The sequence below is a fragment of the Seriola aureovittata genome, chromosome 5 (genome assembly GCF_021018895.1).
Source record: "Seriola aureovittata isolate HTS-2021-v1 ecotype China chromosome 5, ASM2101889v1, whole genome shotgun sequence".
Classification (NCBI taxonomy): domain Eukaryota; kingdom Metazoa; phylum Chordata; class Actinopteri; order Carangiformes; family Carangidae; genus Seriola; species Seriola aureovittata.
Genome location: NC_079368.1, coordinates 7,050,096 through 7,067,814, shown reverse-complemented (window position 1 = coordinate 7,067,814; position 17,719 = coordinate 7,050,096). Strand labels below are relative to the sequence as shown.

Genomic DNA, 17,719 nt, shown 5'->3' with positions numbered 1-17,719 from the left:
GGAGGATATTAGAGCCCAATTTTTACTAAATGACTCACATAATAGCTCTAGATGACAACAAATGCTTCTCCAGCTTTCATTCTTGATGTTTTATTTACACTATAAAGTGGCGAGTTCAGGGTATTAGGGATAGAAAGGAGCGTGTCTCGCTCACTAGGAGGTGGCAGACTGAGCCGCCGATTCAGTCCAGTTTCTTGTCCATTTGTCGCCAAAAAGAAGCAGCAGCCAGCATCTCAGTCAATGCTCTAATCACAGACTCACAGCAGCAATCACAGACCTTAGTCACTAATCAGTTACCACAAGCACGCACACACAAACAAGCCTACATGCACACACATAAAAACCAGTGTCTGTGCAAATACTCATAGCATTTACACATGCATGAAATTAATATATGTGTTGGCTCACCCAGATTTTTATCAGTCTATTTAAAAAAAAAATAAAAAAATCAACAGGAATACATTCCAAAAATATTTGTGAGTATTTTGCATGAAATTGCTCAAGGTTAAAGCTTTGATCTGAAATATTTCCTATATACCAGTTTTTAAAGACCCATAATCTCACCATAATACAACATTGTACATACAGTATGCATGCATTAAGTGAACAGACTCCTCAAAACCTACAGTACAAGCACACTGATGCCCACACTCTCTTCACACACATACTAATCCCTGTTGCCAGTGATTCCTCCAAAAGAACAAAGTCGTCGTTGGCAGTGGGGATCAAAGCACGCAGATGGCCAGACTGGAATTTACTTTCGGAGCAGAACAACACGCTGGTCATTGTTAAGCTAACGTTACCACCCGAAAAGCAGCCCCAGATCCAAGCTTTCCCAATCTGCTTTTGGACAAAGATACCATGCTTTACTTCCCATCACTGCCAGAAAGAATGTGATGCTGTGTGGTCAGAATGGGTTTGATATATAAGCATTCTGCCATTTGCCAGAAAAAAGAAAGAGAAAAGCGGAGGGCCAGCAGCAGACAACATCAAAGCAGCACGTCTGGTCCTTCCTGTTAAGGCCCCCTTTTGCTCGATTGTAATTAAAGATAGAGACACACGCAAGCAGTATGTCTCCCAGAGAAAATAATTATGTGGCTCAGCCAGTGAAGAGGGCATGTGGGTGAGTGGAGAGAGGAGGCGAGGAAAGGTTGCTGAGGTGTGTGTGTTGAGGGAGGGGAAGCCAAGCCACAGGGGACTGGAGCGGCTGAGGTCGAAGTGGGTGCAGAGGACTGCGGGCCATCGCTCCTCGCGCTTGCTTCTGTCCTCCATTCAAGATCCCTCAACACACACACACACACACACACACACAGACAGACACACACACACAGAACTCCCTGATGGCTGATTAGAGGGCAGAAAGAGAGAAAAAAAGATAGAGCGAAAGAGAAGTTGGGAGAGGGGGGTCAGGGGGTGGGCGGTTGTGTGTGCGTAGGGGCGTCTTTTAAACAGCACTCCTCCCAGAGGCCAGTCAGAGTATAATGTTTGAGCGAGAGGTAGGATGAAATTATGGTCCACCATACAATGTGTACTTACTGGCAGATACTGCAGCCGTGAATCCAAATTCCATGTATTATATTTTCAAATCATCATCAGTGAACAAGTATTTGTCTCGCTGGCATTGCACCAGAGCCTCCTTAACACTGTAGAATCAAAACACTGACTAGAGCTCATTTCATGTGTTTGTGGCTTTGATTTGTCATTGATGTCTTTGCATCATAACAAGATAGTGGTCCACGACAATACCCATAATGAGAATGCAGCCAGGTAGTGATCCATGATGGTAACCAGAGAGCCAGTAGAGCAGGATGGTGATCCATCAAGTATCATCCGGCCAAGACGGGTGGGAAATTAGAAGTTTTGCATTTCATGTTGCATACTAGAAAGAGAAATAAGACATTGTAAACACAAAACAAGTCTTGTCTACTGATTAGTTGTGCTAGTTCTGATTTGCAAAGACATTAAAGAACCCCTCCATTTTTTTTACCTTATTAACAGGGTCCATATGGTGTTTTTTATGTTATAAAAGATATACTATATCATGAGCGAAATAAGCAGTCAACGCCATGACTGCGCATTTCCACCTTGTAACTGCAGTGAATCAATAACAGTCTCCTCACGTCAGATTCCGACAACCAGGGTTTCATACGTCATATACCTTATTAATATATCCCATCAACTTGCACAGACAAGCGCGGGCAAAATAAACCCGAAACCTTAGCACAACTATTAACACCGTGTCAGCCACTGCCTGCTGCGAGCTAATAAACAACATAAACAAATAAAAGATGCTAGCTGCACTAACTGTTCTGATACCAATCCAGAATTTCTCAATATGGAAATAAGTATAGCAGTGCTGAACGAAAAATAGTATTTTCATTGTCATAGCGATATGAACATGTGCAATAAACACATTGCAAAAGACTGACTGAAACGCAAAGAATTAGAAAAAACACTTTTCTTTACACACACCATGCAGTCACACAGGGTTTTCCAGACACAGCACCTGAGCCAAATGAACCGGAAAAAAATTGGCGTCAGGGCTGCAGCCTCTCACACACACAGACACACAGACACACACACACACACTTTTGACAGCACAGAGACGGCAGTGGAGACCAGAGTTGACAACTACAGTCATAACACTGTGAGTGTCATCACAACCTTTTCGAGTAAAAAAAAGCAATCACACCACCTGTTCAACAAGCTTCAAACATGTGGAAAAGCTACATTTTCAACTTCTCCCATCCACCTTAGTTTGTTTTACACGAGCACAGCGCGCCAACGTTAAGCTAATAGTGAACCCTTATGAACAAGCTAATAGGAAAACTTTCTGTGTGTAGAGTGCAGCTTCATTCACCACAAACTTTTATAAAACTTTTAACTGTAGCCTGAGACAGCAGCCCCCCAGCGTTACCTGCAACAGAGGGAGGAGGACGGAAGAGATAACCGATAGTGACCTTTGTCTGTGTTCTTCATTCAGCTTCATTCAGCAACACTGTATATGCACACTTCAATATTTCTTTATTCATCGAAAGTCATATCGTCATCACAATATTACATACATACATCTCAAATTTTCCTCATATTGTGGAGGCCTAATGTATAGATGTGCTTCTAGCTCCAGTTTTCCATTTTTTCACTTTTTATGTGGGAAAACCATGTTAAACAAAATATTATTCATAGCAGAGTAGTTTTATATAGATTAAAATGTGAGAGGAACTTTAAGGACCTGGATACTGTTAGGGGCAACTGTATAGTAAAAGTAGTTACAGGATATTAAATGTAAATTTTGTAGAACTGAGGAGGCCACTGTGACTGAGTAGCGCTATGTGTCCTGGCTCGTTAGTGTATTAAGGGTTAGCTCAAAAGCTATATAGTCGTTCACCAACCAGGTAAACCATAAGTAAATATGGACAGAGGGATTTTACAAATAGGGCCCCTCATCCACAGCCACACAGCACCACCTCCACCCGCTCACCCTGAGCTCTAATTGTAACACAGTCACATTTTAATTTCCAAGTACTTTGTGACAAGTAAATAATATATACAGCTCTATTTCTTTGTTTGCTGTCAATCTCACCTGTTGCTTCTATCCCAGCTGCCTCTCCCACAGCAGCATGTTGGCTGCTGTCCTCCGCCTCCTCTCCTACATCTCTCTCTTCATTAGCTGCTATCCCATCCTGAACCTCTTCAGCACTGGTTGTAGCCTGGAAATATATGAAGCAAATTAATTGGATAGCTAATCACACTGGTCGGACTGTTCAGCTTTCCCCTGTGTGTTTTCTTACTGTAAGTTTCTAGGTACTCTGTTTTGCTAATATTCTGGTCCAGACTGTTTTGCACCCTTTTCAAGGAAACTTGAACAAACTGGACTTGGTTGTAGAGCCCTTTTGAGTCTTTGAAAATATCTTTCAATATTCATATGGATTAAGGAGCAAACATTTAGTGTCAGAGTTAAAGAATTAACATTAACATTACCCACTTGGATGAGCGGTTTGGTACTGACTGCTGAACAGTACCTGCTATGCTAGCCATCTTCTCTGTGGGGAAAAGCCAACTACAATTCTTCCTCCCGCGCATGATCATGTTTTGATTCAGAGTATGCACTGAGAGGAGGTCCATCAATGTGTTTGTGTGAGAGTTCAAAACACATTTATATGTAAATACATATAAATTGTATTTTCAGTCATATAAATCAGTAAGTAATCCTATTTAAGGGTAAACCATAGACCTTTGCAGGGGCACCCCCCTGGGCCAGGGTCATCTGTACCCCTTTGACCCCCATCCGTCAACGGACCTGTCACCAACTAGCTCTGATTGTCCCTACATTATCCCGAAGCCAAACTATTTCTTTCTCAGTGACTTCCAGAAGTCTCTGTTTCATGGCAACCTCACAGAAGGGACAATACTTCAGGAAGTACCATATTTGTTACTTTTGGATAGAGCCATTGTCTCTGTTCCTAGTCCTTATGTAAGGTTCAGCTAACCAGCTGCTGGCTGCAGTCATATATTTACTGGACAGATATGAGATTGATCTTATTTATTTAACCTTCAGCAAACTCTTTAAATGCATGTAAATCTTTGCTTTGCTTTTAATGTCTCCCTGTATGTACAGCAATAAGAATAAAATGTTTGTTGAAGGCAACAAAGAAGGACAAAGGTGTAGCAGGTGTGGTAACAATCTGACAGAATCAATAACAGATTCATCACATGAATACATTTTTAAAAAATTGATTTTAGTAACACACAGCCCAATTTAAATGAATGCCTCTGTCCATTACAGCATTTTCAAGTGTAAAGTCTCACACGCTTTTTCGATGAAAATACAAAGAGAAAAGAGTTTTGTTTTTTTTAAACGCAGCACCCAAAAAGGGTTATTAAAGAGGACTTAAATAAAGAGGAACAGATAATGGATCTTCAGAATGTACAAAAATCTGAAATTATCTTCTCAGCTGTTGAATCATTTAACATGCTGTCCATTGTTATGAATTCTTATAAAATGAAAGCATGAGATAGTCCCTTTTTGCTTTGAAACCCAAATGAGAATTGAAGCTCCTCTGTTGCTGCTTTTTACGACTGGCGTGACAAACCATGTTTGAACTACAGATTGCTTGCTTACTCCATTTTTCAGCCGTGGCATCTATTTTATGCAGAAAGGTAAGAAAGTAAGTTGAAAGTTAATTCCAATGTGCTTGATTAATGAGCACCAGAGGATGCACTCTAATCTGTGCACTGTTCAACTTTTCCATTTCAAGCCACACACAGGTAATTATGCCCTGCTCTCTCCTGGAGTAAATGTTTTCGTTGCACCTTCCCCTCTACTGACACCAATTGTCTTGTTTTCAGGCATCCAATGGATGTAGGGTGAATGGTGTAATATGATAAGTTAAAGACAATATGAGTCCAACTCAATTCATTTGAATTCTCTAGCATCCATCCTAACCATTAGGTAGTAGACATGGGACACTGGAGTCAGGCTGCCTATAACTAAAGGCTAACAAACACTAGGCACTTTTATTTTCCCTCATGGTCAGTTTGCAATGCCATCACACCAGATATAGCATATTTCAACTGAGACCCACCAACCTTGGAAAAATATTTTGAGTACCATAATAGTCTAATGCAGTCGGTTATGAACATATATACATGTATATGTATGTATGTATGTGTGTGTGTGTGTGTGTGTGTGTGTGTGTGTACATATAAATATATATATATATATATATATATATATATATATATATATATACACATACACACAAATATTCTCGAGAAGAACCCTAAAGAAAGGACATATTTACATTTAGGAATAGTAAGCTATTTGAGGGCATGTGTGAACAATATGAGTATATCAATCCAGAGGATGCCGAAGCCCTGGATTTTGACTTGCAGGGAGCATTTACATATGGTCACCTAAAGTTATGGAACTATTTTTTCTAAAATATCCCTTACGCTGCACGGGGCTATATTATAATATATAATATGTTGTGATGTAAAACACTATCAGCCTCTCCCTGTAAGTGCACTCAACATGTTAATTTTAACTTCAAGGCGTGCGCGCGCACGCAAAAACGCGCGTGCACACAGTATCTGGTAACTTTCTAGGTAAGTTATATCTGCGGCACGCTACTATAAAAGTCACGTTTAACAATCTGCAACACAGAGACCGTGACAATTGGAAGGCGTGGTAGCTAGCTAGCTTGCAAATTAAGCTACGTAACGTTAGGCTAACGCTATCAACGTTAAATATTTTTAACAGGTTTGGCTGGTCTGTGCTAACTCAATTCTCAATGTCAACTTTCCACATCCACCCCTCCCCGTTTACCTTTGCGGAAGAGTTAAAGCACCGGCCTCACCTGAGAAACCAGCCAGATGGTGTGAAGAGCTGTATAGCCTGCTTGTGCTGCTGTGGACCTCTAGCGTGTTGAAATCAAAGATCCTCTATACAGAATGATTAATATTTGTCAGCTATCCCAGCCTGACATTTTGGGGGACTCAACCGAGCGCTATGATTGGTTGAAATCTTCTTCATCTCTTGTCCAGCAGACTAGACACGTCTGTCCCCTGCTGTTAGATTTGTGTACTGCATTTGCACAATTCAACTCATAACTTTTTGCGTAGTTTACAGTGACAAATCGTACCAGCGTACTTTGATGTCAAAATGCGTATCTGCTACGTAAAATGCGTCCGCACTGGAACCACTCCGAATCAGCATACCATCTGCCATCTTTCATGCACAACCTTGATGATACACTGTAATTGCACCTCAGCAAATTAAGAAGAGACCTGAGGGTTTTTAAATCTGGAGCTCAAGTGGAATCATTCTTTACTGTCCAAACAATGGAGACTGAAAGAGCTGCTACTCTAATGTCAGGACGAATTGAATCACCAGGTTTGATGCCTTTGCTGTCTCCATATAAAATTAATTGTACTGAATGTTGATGGAATGTGGAAGAAAGAAAGTTATGAAGAAAATAGGATATATATATACATATATACATATACATATACTGTGAATGTTTATTCTGAAGAAGCAAATCTGTGGATGTACAGCTGTGCTTGGTGTGCAAATGTGAATCGTAGGTTGTCTTGGACGGAGTTCAGCTCAGTTCACATCCTCGAGGGTGTCCTAGCTCAGCTCTCCAACAGAGCCATGTCTTTTTCACCAGTTTGCTAATCCTGTCTGCATCCCTGCCCTTGATGTTTCCACCCCAGCAGTCTACTGCAAAAAACAGAGTGCTGGCCAACACTGATTGGTAGAGCATGTTTAGCTGTGTTCACGAGCCCACTGAAGAAGAGTTGATGTGGAGGACGGGTGTGTTGGTCATAGGAGTGAGTGACCTGAATTCCTTGAATTCAATCCATCATTTCTCCAAATTTGGTTTGCAAATGTGGTAATAAAATGGTAATAAAACATGTTAACTGATCTTTTTTTAAATCCATACTAAGTGATCTAATTGAAGTGGAGATAAATGAGTCTCTGATTTATGCCCTTTGAAGTTCAAACTGCCCCCTGGGGGAAAGATCAGGTCAGACTGTGGCTTTACTCACCAAACATCTCTCACAAAATCTCTGCCTGTGTCTGCTTCATACCACTAACCTTCCTGAATCTTTCCGTTAAATTCATGCTCTTATTGCACAAAACTTGAGTGGCAGACAAGTCTTTAACAGAGAATGTGAGTACAAATTATTTAATAAAGCCAATAAAACAAGGCTGTCATTTTGCTATGGATATTATGGCAATTCATTACCGGTTACAATATATTTATAGCTTTCCACTTACTCCGTTTCCTTGAGTTGTTAACTGGTGCACTGTGTGTGGATAAAACTCTGTACAGTTCAGGACACAAAAACATCAAAAACACATTTAAGCTTACTCTTCCATAATAAGGATCACTGAGATTCATGCCTAAAACATGACATCAAGTGGATTCATTAAGAGTGTGGCCTATATTTTATGCAGATACAACCCCTGTCTTGTTTTTATTATATTGTACACTTGCTGAAAAGCTGTGGAAAACCTCAAATCACCTCCTAGTATGAAGGATAAATCTCTGCAAAAGTGGTGATACTTCTCTGTGGAAGTGTGCAGCAGGTTTGGAGGTAATTGTTTGCTGCTACACTGCAGCCAAACAGAATACTTTAACAGCAGCAGCAGTACCTAAATAATGCTTTCAAACTCAAAAAATGCTTCTTAATCTGGGATTTTTTTTTCCTTTCAGCAATTGTAGCATTTATCTCAACATGAATAGCTTAGATTCAATTAGATTAATTAGATTAAAATGTTTCCCTAGAATTAAAGCTTGATTACTTTTGCTGTGTAGCACTCTGGATATGAGTTTCATGTATCACAAGGACATAACCACCATTTGAAAATAATTAGATCTACTCTCAGAGTGATTGCTCAAATTAAAAAAGAACATTATGGATATGCAAAGTCGAAGACAGAGGCAGGCAAGGGTGGCACATGATGCAAATCTGGTACAAAGAAACGCAAAATGACCACAAAGAGATGCAAAACGGTGGCAGAGGTTGAAAAAATTGCAATAACAGGTGTGTCAGTAATTAAGCGGCATTCTGTAGTGCAAATTTAAGGTGTCAGGGTTCATCAGGCTTTGTGCTTTTGCCAGTTCCTGCTTGGAAGAGGTCAAACACATAATACAAATACCAATATGTAATGTATTTACCTATTATTTATTTTCATTTAGGCATTTAAAATCATCCATATTTTCATGGCTCTGCTCAGTGATGCAGTATGAGCAATATGACTTTGATATAAACCCCTCAAGAAAAATACGTGAAAGCACCTACATTTTTCATGCTAACTATATACAGCAAACTGTGAGTGTGAATTGATGGGGATTGTCTAAAAATGTCAAGCATGATGGGTGTTCCCTAATTCTGGCAAAACTGTGCTTATGGTCTGCAGCCAGTTGGCTCATCACCTAATATCATTAAAGCGTTTCTTTCATTGGACATTGGATCTCCTTGGAACTGAAAAATAAAGTAACCAAATGTGTTCTCTCCGCTCCAAGCTAATTTAAGGTGCTGTATAGTGTATTCGCTTGCAGTGATGCTGCACCTCCCACACAAGGACATCAGTTTCTTTTTTAGAGAAGCTTTTGTGACAGATCTACTCCGCACTGTCTTCTCTATAAGGAAATTGTCAGAATTCTGTGGCGCAGGGAAATTTTGATAGGTATTGTATTTGCTGCTAATCCTGTGCCCCCACACTGTGCACTGCTGATTCGGTTTTACACTATGCATTAAAGTAAGCATTCTAAATGTTGGTATTAACTGCATAGTATTTAAATGAAATAGGATTGTGGCATAAATTGCCACAGGACCACAAATGAGCAGTTTCTTCTGTGCCCACAATAATTTAACAGCTTTTCTGTATATAAAACATGAAGAAGTCTAATCCTAATGTTTAAAATGTATCTTTTCATGAATGTATTTAGCACTGCTAGAACAAAAATAGTGATGGTGCAGAACTAAAACAAATTACCCCGAAGCACTACTGTGTTGCAAAATCAGAATAAGCAATACTGAACTGACTATTGCTGAACCAACTGCTTTTAAATCCTTTGCAAATGCACATTTTTGTGGGTTTCCTACAAAAAGACAAACTTAACATGTATATTTCAGCATCTCGTTGTGAATGTGTTTCATGGTGCAAAAGCAGATTTCTAGCACCACAAACCATACAAGGTGCAAAGAAATGGTGCAAAGGTCAAAGTGCCCTGGCTGGCAGTAACTGTTGCAAAAAAAAAAAATCCTGTGACCATAGAATGAATTGAGCTCACAAAAGTAGAAAAAACTTCCCAAAGTATCCTTCAAAACCAGTAGATATGCTGGACTGCCAGAATTTTACTCGACAGATAAAAAATTACTGGAGCATTTCATCACCTAAAGATAATGTGTAGCTGATACAGTAAAATATAATAATCCTTCAATCACATGACTATGATGATTTTGTAGCCATAGAAAGATGGACATCTGTGACGTCACCCATCAGTTTCTGAAGAGCGGTTTTGAAGCTCAGAGTGATCTGCTTGGCCGGCACCATCTTAGCAGTGCCTAACTCCAATTTACTCCAGAATAATCCAAAAATGTGCAAAGAGGTGGGCCATGTGTGAAGCCGAGACTTCGGTACATGTTGGATTAATAACAGTTAGTCCTGTTAGCATCAGTAGCACAGCTGAGCATCTTGTCCGAAGGCTAACCCAAGGCTAATTCATTTGCTAATTAGGTAGTTAACACACTGAGCTAATAAGCCAGGTATGGTGTGCACATACATGGATACCCGTTAGTTGGTGCAAACATGTAAATTAAATAATACTAGCATTTCACTCGCGTCAAAAACAGGACTTCATCACGTTCTCTTCGTCAATGAAATGCATAAAAACCATATTATCCGTCTGATATTTGCATGAAAAATCCTCAAAAAGATACAAAACCCACAAAGATGTTAGAGGGTCACGTTGAATTAGGTGAGATGATGTGAAGCAGACAGCTAGTGGACTGTGACGGCACCATGTCACTCAAAACAGCCACACGGTCAATTTTGCATAATTTTAAAATTTAAACAGGAGAGTTTGTACCAGACTGTAAACATGTTTATTTATGCTGATGTTTTTAGTTTTCTCTTGTTAATTTAAAAGTGAATATTTGATATAAAGAACGTTACTTCAATCAAGCGTAGCTGGCACATGATAAAGTGAAATTATAGCTGGATTATTTGAATTTGTTTTTGCCTTATAACATTGTTAGTGGTGAGTAAGTTAGCAAACAATGGCAATTTAGGCATCCATCTGAAAACGAAGCAACTTTAGCATTAATATGGGTTGTGTTTCACCCAATGAAACTTTAAAGTTTACTGTTACTTACCAATAAAAGTCCCCCTAAAAAGTGTGAACACAAAACATAAAAGTTACTCAATTACAGTATCAAAATGTCCCTGTGGGGTGTTGAGCAATTGTTCAGTGCACTGTGGTATGTCCCTCTATAGACACATCTGCACAACAACGTTCTGTCTGTCCCCGACAGACCCCCAAACACCAGCAAGGTAGCAGTTGAAACGGTGGTTGGATGCCCTCTCAAGCTGATTGAGTAAAGCTCATTATCTTCTGCCGTCACAATGAATCTATTTCATCAGCGCAACAGCTCTCTGTATCAACTGTCGTAACTCATCTCATCCAATTGAATTTCACCCAGGCCCTTTTTATTGCTGACAACCTTGATGTTGCCACAGTCTCTTTTAAGCAGATTAACTTAACATTTTCAGGAAACCTGTTATGTCATCTCTGCCGCAGCCAGTGTTGATTAAGTGACTGTATGGAGTAAATAACACCAACAACCTAAGGAATATGACCTTTGAGGGAGCAATTTACAATATTCAAGGTATAAATAAAACTGAAGTTACACTAGTCAATTGCTATAGGAGCTAAGGTTCATCTGGCACTTATGTCATGTAGAAAAAAAAGTACATACAACTATAGCTATAGCTAAATTTTTATGTGCTCTTTAAAGGGGACCTATTATGCAAAATGCACTTTTCCATGGTTTTCTATCGGTAGTATGTGTCCCTGGCATGTCTACGGACCCCCCAAACATGAGAAAAGTCCATCCTCTCGTTCTTTTGCTTTCTCCACCTTTCAAGAAATGTGTGCTCAAACGAGCGGATTGGAGATTCGCCCCTGGTGACGTCAAGAAGGGCGATGCCCCTCCCCCCGGGTGGGTGACGCTCCCCGAGATAGGTGTGTGTTCCGCCCTCTGAGTCCGTGTTGCAGACGGTATCGTTACTTCCCTCGCGAACACCGGCTTTCGGTAGAACAATGTCGAAGGTACGAGCGAAACACAGTAGTTGCTTTGTTGTTGGCTGCACAAACCAACACAGAAGTCTTTTTTTAATCCCTACGCCCGAGGATCTGAAGACCCAGTGGATTAATTTTATTTTTGATGGAAATGTTCCCGCTCCAACTCCGAGAGTGTTGTACGTGTGCTAACCATTTCACCTCGGACTGCTTTCTCAACGAGGGCCAGTACAATGCAGGATTTGCTACAAGTCTCAAGATAAAGCTTGGATCAGTACCGACTGTCCGTGACCCAACTTTGAACTTCGAAGCTGTAAGTTTTACCATTTTATGTTGCTTTACTGTTTGTTCACGAGAGCCTGTTGCGTGTGTTGTTAGCATGGCAGCTAATGTGGCTAACGTTTAGCGTCGTCGAGACGCAGCCGGGTACAGATTGTATGTAATTCTTCTGCTTGGTATCGCCGTGTGACATTGATAAGAGCCACCCTGTTAAATGTATTATATTTTAAAGGCGTTTTAGCTGTCTGTAAAGTCAAGCAGGTAAAATTCGGACTAAAAATAAGCTCGTAGTGATTAGCATAGGTGTCCGGGCTTGTTTATTAGTGCTGTGAAAGTTATTATTGAGAGTCATGCCTTATAACGGCCGTTTTAACGTTTATATCATGTTTACAGATACAGTGCCTGTAGGGAATATCTAGATAAGCACACAGTTAAGGGGATATGTCCAAGGGGATAGTCTATAATACACATTTTTTGCATCTTGCACATATAGTGAGCTATTTGCAGCATTTACAAGCTATCGACAACCCAGTTTACACATAATTGAGAGCATCTGTTATCATTCTTGCACTGTTTGCAGCTGTTGCCATAACTACACATTTGAGGAGATGTTGGTGTAACCTCTGTTTCCTCTGTTCAGGCCATCTATACAGCTTCCTGCAACAAGGGATGTTGCATGCCAGACTGACCCACTGCAGGCACACAGTTATCCTTGAAGATCTTCAGCCTCACATCAGAAGTACAGGTCTGTAGCCATCTGAAGTGCATCTACTTTTGATAAACCTAACAGTCATTTATCAGTCTTGGAATAATGTGCAGGTAAATGAAGCTGTGGTTACTTAGAACTTGTGAGTGTGTAGGCTAAGGTTTCTGTCATCATCTGTCACCTGGCTGCCATGTACTACAATGAAAATGCTGACCGACCACAAGCCCAAACAAAAGAAGGTGAACCACTGTTCAAGGTCCAATTTCCAAAAGGCATGAAGGGAGAATGCAGAGCTAAACCAATTAAGACTGGGCTGACATTCTATAAGTGTTATATTATTTTATTTTTCAACCAAAAAATGTTTTGTACACATTGTATTAAATATTGCACATATAATGTTATGACAGTTCCATCAACAACAAAATACAGTAAAGAAAATATCAGGAGGTATTTAGAAACAGACTTTCAATCATTGTTTTGTAAAAAAAAAAAAAAAAAGTGAAAAATGTAAAAAAAAAAAATCTTTTGTTTTATCAAACAGGGAATGTGGTGGACCTCATATTTGAAAAAGTCTTTGTGACCTGGGACCATACACAGAAGCTGCTTTGGCCATCCCCATCCCAGAGGACCTCACTGCACAGTTCGAGCGGCCTGAGAAGGAGGAGGTCATATCCAGCTATGTGTCCCGGTTCTATCATGGGCCAGTCTAAAACCCACATACCGGCCTGTGGCGTCAGGAAACACGGCATGGATGCGTAGGACCACGCAGGCTGGAATGACGACCCAGATTCTGCAACCAAGGAAGCCCCAGCACCAGCTCACAAAGCTCCTATAGGCTAGATACCTGTACTGACTAAAACAACTGGACAGGGCATTTAGTCTTGCAATCATATATCTATGTTGTGTCTCACAATTTTTTATATGGATCCAGTGAATCTTACAGTTTTTTTTTTATTATCACTGATTATAAGTTCCTCATTTGATGTAAATAAATGCTTGATTGTTACTAAAGAAATGACTCCTCTGAATTCATATATTATATGCACACTATCTGCTGATAGAAGAACTTTACAAATCAAAGAGCAGCTAAACTAATTTATTTGAGTGTGTGTTACTCTATTTGTGGTGTGTTATTACCATTGTAAAATTATGTGCACTGAAGTAAAACAAGACTGCCTAACATCTTTTATTTAGATTGAAACTATGTTTTTACAAAGAAGCAAAACATACTGGTGTATTCCTCTCAACTGTAAAGGACCGTAGTCAGTTCGGTACATGTTGCAGGCATTCTGGAGGGAGTACACAATGAGGCAGAGCGGCTCCAACCCAGGACGGCCGACCGTACATGGTAAATCTTCCTCGATCTCCCATAGCCGTCTGGTAACCTACAGTGAATTGCAAATGGGACATTCTATGGTTTATTATAAATGTAATGTAATCAAAACAAATTAATTTTGTCTAGTGAGACTGCTACCTGTGGTATCTCCTAGCAGCAGATATTCTCAGCTTCTGTGGGCATGGTTGCACAGTTTCCACAGGAGCACTTCATCACCTAAAGATAATGTGTAGCTGATACAGTAAAATATAATAATCCTTCAATCACATGACTATGATGATTTTGTAGCCATAGAAAGATGGACATCTGTGACGTCACCCATCAGTTTCTGAAGAGCGGTTTTGAAGCTCAGAGTGATCTGCTTGGCCGGCACCATCTTAGCAGTGCCTAACTCCAATTTACTCCAGAATAATCCAAAAATGTGCAAAGAGGTGGGCCATGTGTGAAGCCGAGACTTCGGTACATGTTGGATTAATAACAGTTAGTCCTGTTAGCATCAGTAGCACAGCTGAGCATCTTGTCCGAAGGCTAACCCAAGGCTAATTCATTTGCTAATTAGGTAGTTAACACACTGAGCTAATAAGCCAGGTATGGTGTGCACATACATGGATACCCGTTAGTTGGTGCAAACATGTAAATTAAATAATACTAGCATTTCACTCGCGTCAAAAACAGGACTTCATCACGTTCTCTTCGTCAATGAAATGCATAAAAACCATATTATCCGTCTGATATTTGCATGAAAAATCCTCAAAAAGATACAAAACCCACAAAGATGTTAGAGGGTCACGTTGAATTAGGTGAGATGATGTGAAGCAGACAGCTAGTGGACTGTGACGGCACCATGTCACTCAAAACAGCCACACGGTCAATTTTGCATAATTTTAAAATTTAAACAGGAGAGTTTGTACCAGACTGTAAACATGTTTATTTATGCTGATGTTTTTAGTTTTCTCTTGTTAATTTAAAAGTGAATATTTGATATAAAGAACGTTACTTCAATCAAGCGTAGCTGGCACATGATAAAGTGAAATTATAGCTGGATTATTTGAATTTGTTTTTGCCTTATAACATTGTTAGTGGTGAGTAAGTTAGCAAACAATGGCAATTTAGGCATCCATCTGAAAACGAAGCAACTTTAGCATTAATATGGGTTGTGTTTCACCCAATGAAACTTTAAAGTTTACTGTTACTTACCAATAAAAGTCCCCCTAAAAAGTGTGAACACAAAACATAAAAGTTACTCAATTACAGTATCAAAATGTCCCTGTGGGGTGTTGAGCAATTGTTCAGTGCACTGTGGTATGTCCCTCTATAGACACATCTGCACAACAACGTTCTGTCTGTCCCCGACAGACCCCCAAACACCAGCAAGGTAGCAGTTGAAACGGTGGTTGGATGCCCTCTCAAGCTGATTGAGTAAAGCTCATTATCTTCTGCCGTCACAATGAATCTATTTCATCAGCGCAACAGCTCTCTGTATCAACTGTCGTAACTCATCTCATCCAATTGAATTTCACCCAGGCCCTTTTTATTGCTGACAACCTTGATGTTGCCACAGTCTCTTTTAAGCAGATTAACTTAACATTTTCAGGAAACCTGTTATGTCATCTCTGCCGCAGCCAGTGTTGATTAAGTGACTGTATGGAGTAAATAACACCAACAACCTAAGGAATATGACCTTTGAGGGAGCAATTTACAATATTCAAGGTATAAATAAAACTGAAGTTACACTAGTCAATTGCTATAGGAGCTAAGGTTCATCTGGCACTTATGTCATGTAGAAAAAAAAGTACATACAACTATAGCTATAGCTAAATTTTTATGTGCTCTTTAATATATTGTAAAGACAATCTTACATTGTGCTTTTACCCTGAAAGTGACATCCACCGATCCATCATTTTTTTGCTCCTGGGTTATAGTGGCAGCTAACCAAGCAAAACAGCGCTGACATTTGTTTTCTCCATTTCTTTTTGGGGGTTCCTTTGGTGTCTCCAAGCTAGTAGAGATATATGAAGTCTCTGGTGAGCTCTGGGTTTTCCCAGGGGTCTCCTCCCAGGTGGATGTGCCCAGAATATCTCTACACTGAGGCATTAAGGGGACATCTTAATCACATGCCCAAGCTACCTGACCTGGTTCTTGTCAGTGCAAAAGAGCAGCAGCTCCCTGCTAACTGAGCTCCTCCCACATACCTAATGACAGAACATGACATCCAGAAAAGGAGCACATTTTAGCTGCTTGTACCAGGGTGAATTTACATGTATGAGTTCACCAGAAGTGCAACTCGATTTGATAGATATGCCTGTGAGTCAATCCACTGAATACAGCAATTGTATTGAAATGAACTGATTTTTCTGTAAAATGTTGCTGTTTTCAATGGTGGTCATGACTGGGCCTTAAGCCTTGTTTCAGGTGCCTCCATAAACATACACAGGTACCAGCCACAGGTGTGGGGACTATGACAAATCCCTGCCCATTTTATAGTACTGTTGAAATTTGGGGGATTAGATCTATAAGGGCATTTAAATTTTTCATTAATATACAGTATAAAGAGCTATAGCAAGTGAATATTCAGGAGACACCACATATGTAATTTGATTTGGGTTAGTGAATATAATTCTTCAGAAGGATGAACTGCATCCTTTGCCACAGCAACCACTAAGTTGAAATGCTCTTTTCAAAGCATCATAAACAGATAAATATTGATCTGTACAAGAGTGCTGCCAAAACCAAATGTGGACAGAGTTGCCCTTGATCGATCCCCTGAGTATCACAGTCTGCAAAGAGGTGCTTGTCTTTGCCTATCACTTTGCCGTTTCTCACAGTGACTTTGTCCTTAAACGGAATGTGGTGGGAGCATGTGGGTGCTGCCTGCCAAGACATTTGTCACACTGAATCCAAAATCCATTTACACTTTGATATAGATGTAACACTGCAGTGCTCAGAGTGACGCAGAGAGGCAGCTCAGGTCTCCTTAAAATTCATGTATCATAATTACAAACAGGAAGAAAAATAACAGCACTTACACTTTATTTTATACATTATTTGTGTTAAATAGCAACAGTCTACCTGGTTTGGAAGCTCAAAGGGGGCAGACTGCAGGATGTCACTGAGGTTATGACTATTTCTATCAGTGGCGATTGCTCTAAGACTGCAAGGGAAGCTCAGCTTCCCCTAAAATGTCAACAAAATACGTGGTCAAATATGTACTGTTTTTGTGTGCATTTCATTGACTAAATATGTTCAGAATCAGCTACTTATCACAGGTAACCGACACGACTTCTTCTCATTCATCCCCGCAGCGCCACAGAGCTTTACACAGTGTAGACGCCGAGCGTCTACTGACTTCAATGGGGAAGCAGAGAGTGGGTTGTTCCACTGCAGCGAAACTAGACGATCATTGTATAAATGCTGGGCTTTGTCCCGCCCATCGGACGCTCAGCGCCTCTGGGGGTCTATGGAACAGTGGGCTGGCCCGGACGCTCGGCTCCTGCATGATGATTGGATGATCTGTCAGAGGCTGAGTCCCTTTTTGATTGACAGCGAAATGAGCGAATCAGTGATCTTGAAGTATAAGCA

General features: G+C 40.2%; 1 protein-coding gene and 1 long non-coding RNA gene across 2 annotated transcripts in view; one reads left to right on the top strand and one right to left on the bottom strand.

Moving 5' to 3' along the window:
• The window catches only part of galnt9 (polypeptide N-acetylgalactosaminyltransferase 9), a 98,604-nt gene extending 92,154 nt beyond the window's left edge, over positions 1-6,450 (bottom strand). Inside the window, exons 1-2 of the mRNA XM_056377023.1 lie at positions 6,360-6,450; positions 3,584-3,710 (exon numbers count right to left, since the gene is read on the bottom strand). The gene's annotated coding sequence lies outside the window, so the exon portion shown is untranslated. The remainder of the gene's footprint in view (positions 1-3,583; positions 3,711-6,359) is intronic.
• A 5,340-nt stretch (positions 6,451-11,790) lies between these two features.
• Positions 11,791-13,480, top strand: LOC130169959 (uncharacterized). The gene is made up of 3 exons (XR_008827922.1): positions 11,791-12,132; positions 12,739-12,843; positions 13,346-13,480. It is a non-coding gene; the product is annotated as an uncharacterized LOC130169959 (long non-coding RNA).
• The last annotated feature ends 4,239 nt before the right edge of the window (positions 13,481-17,719 follow it).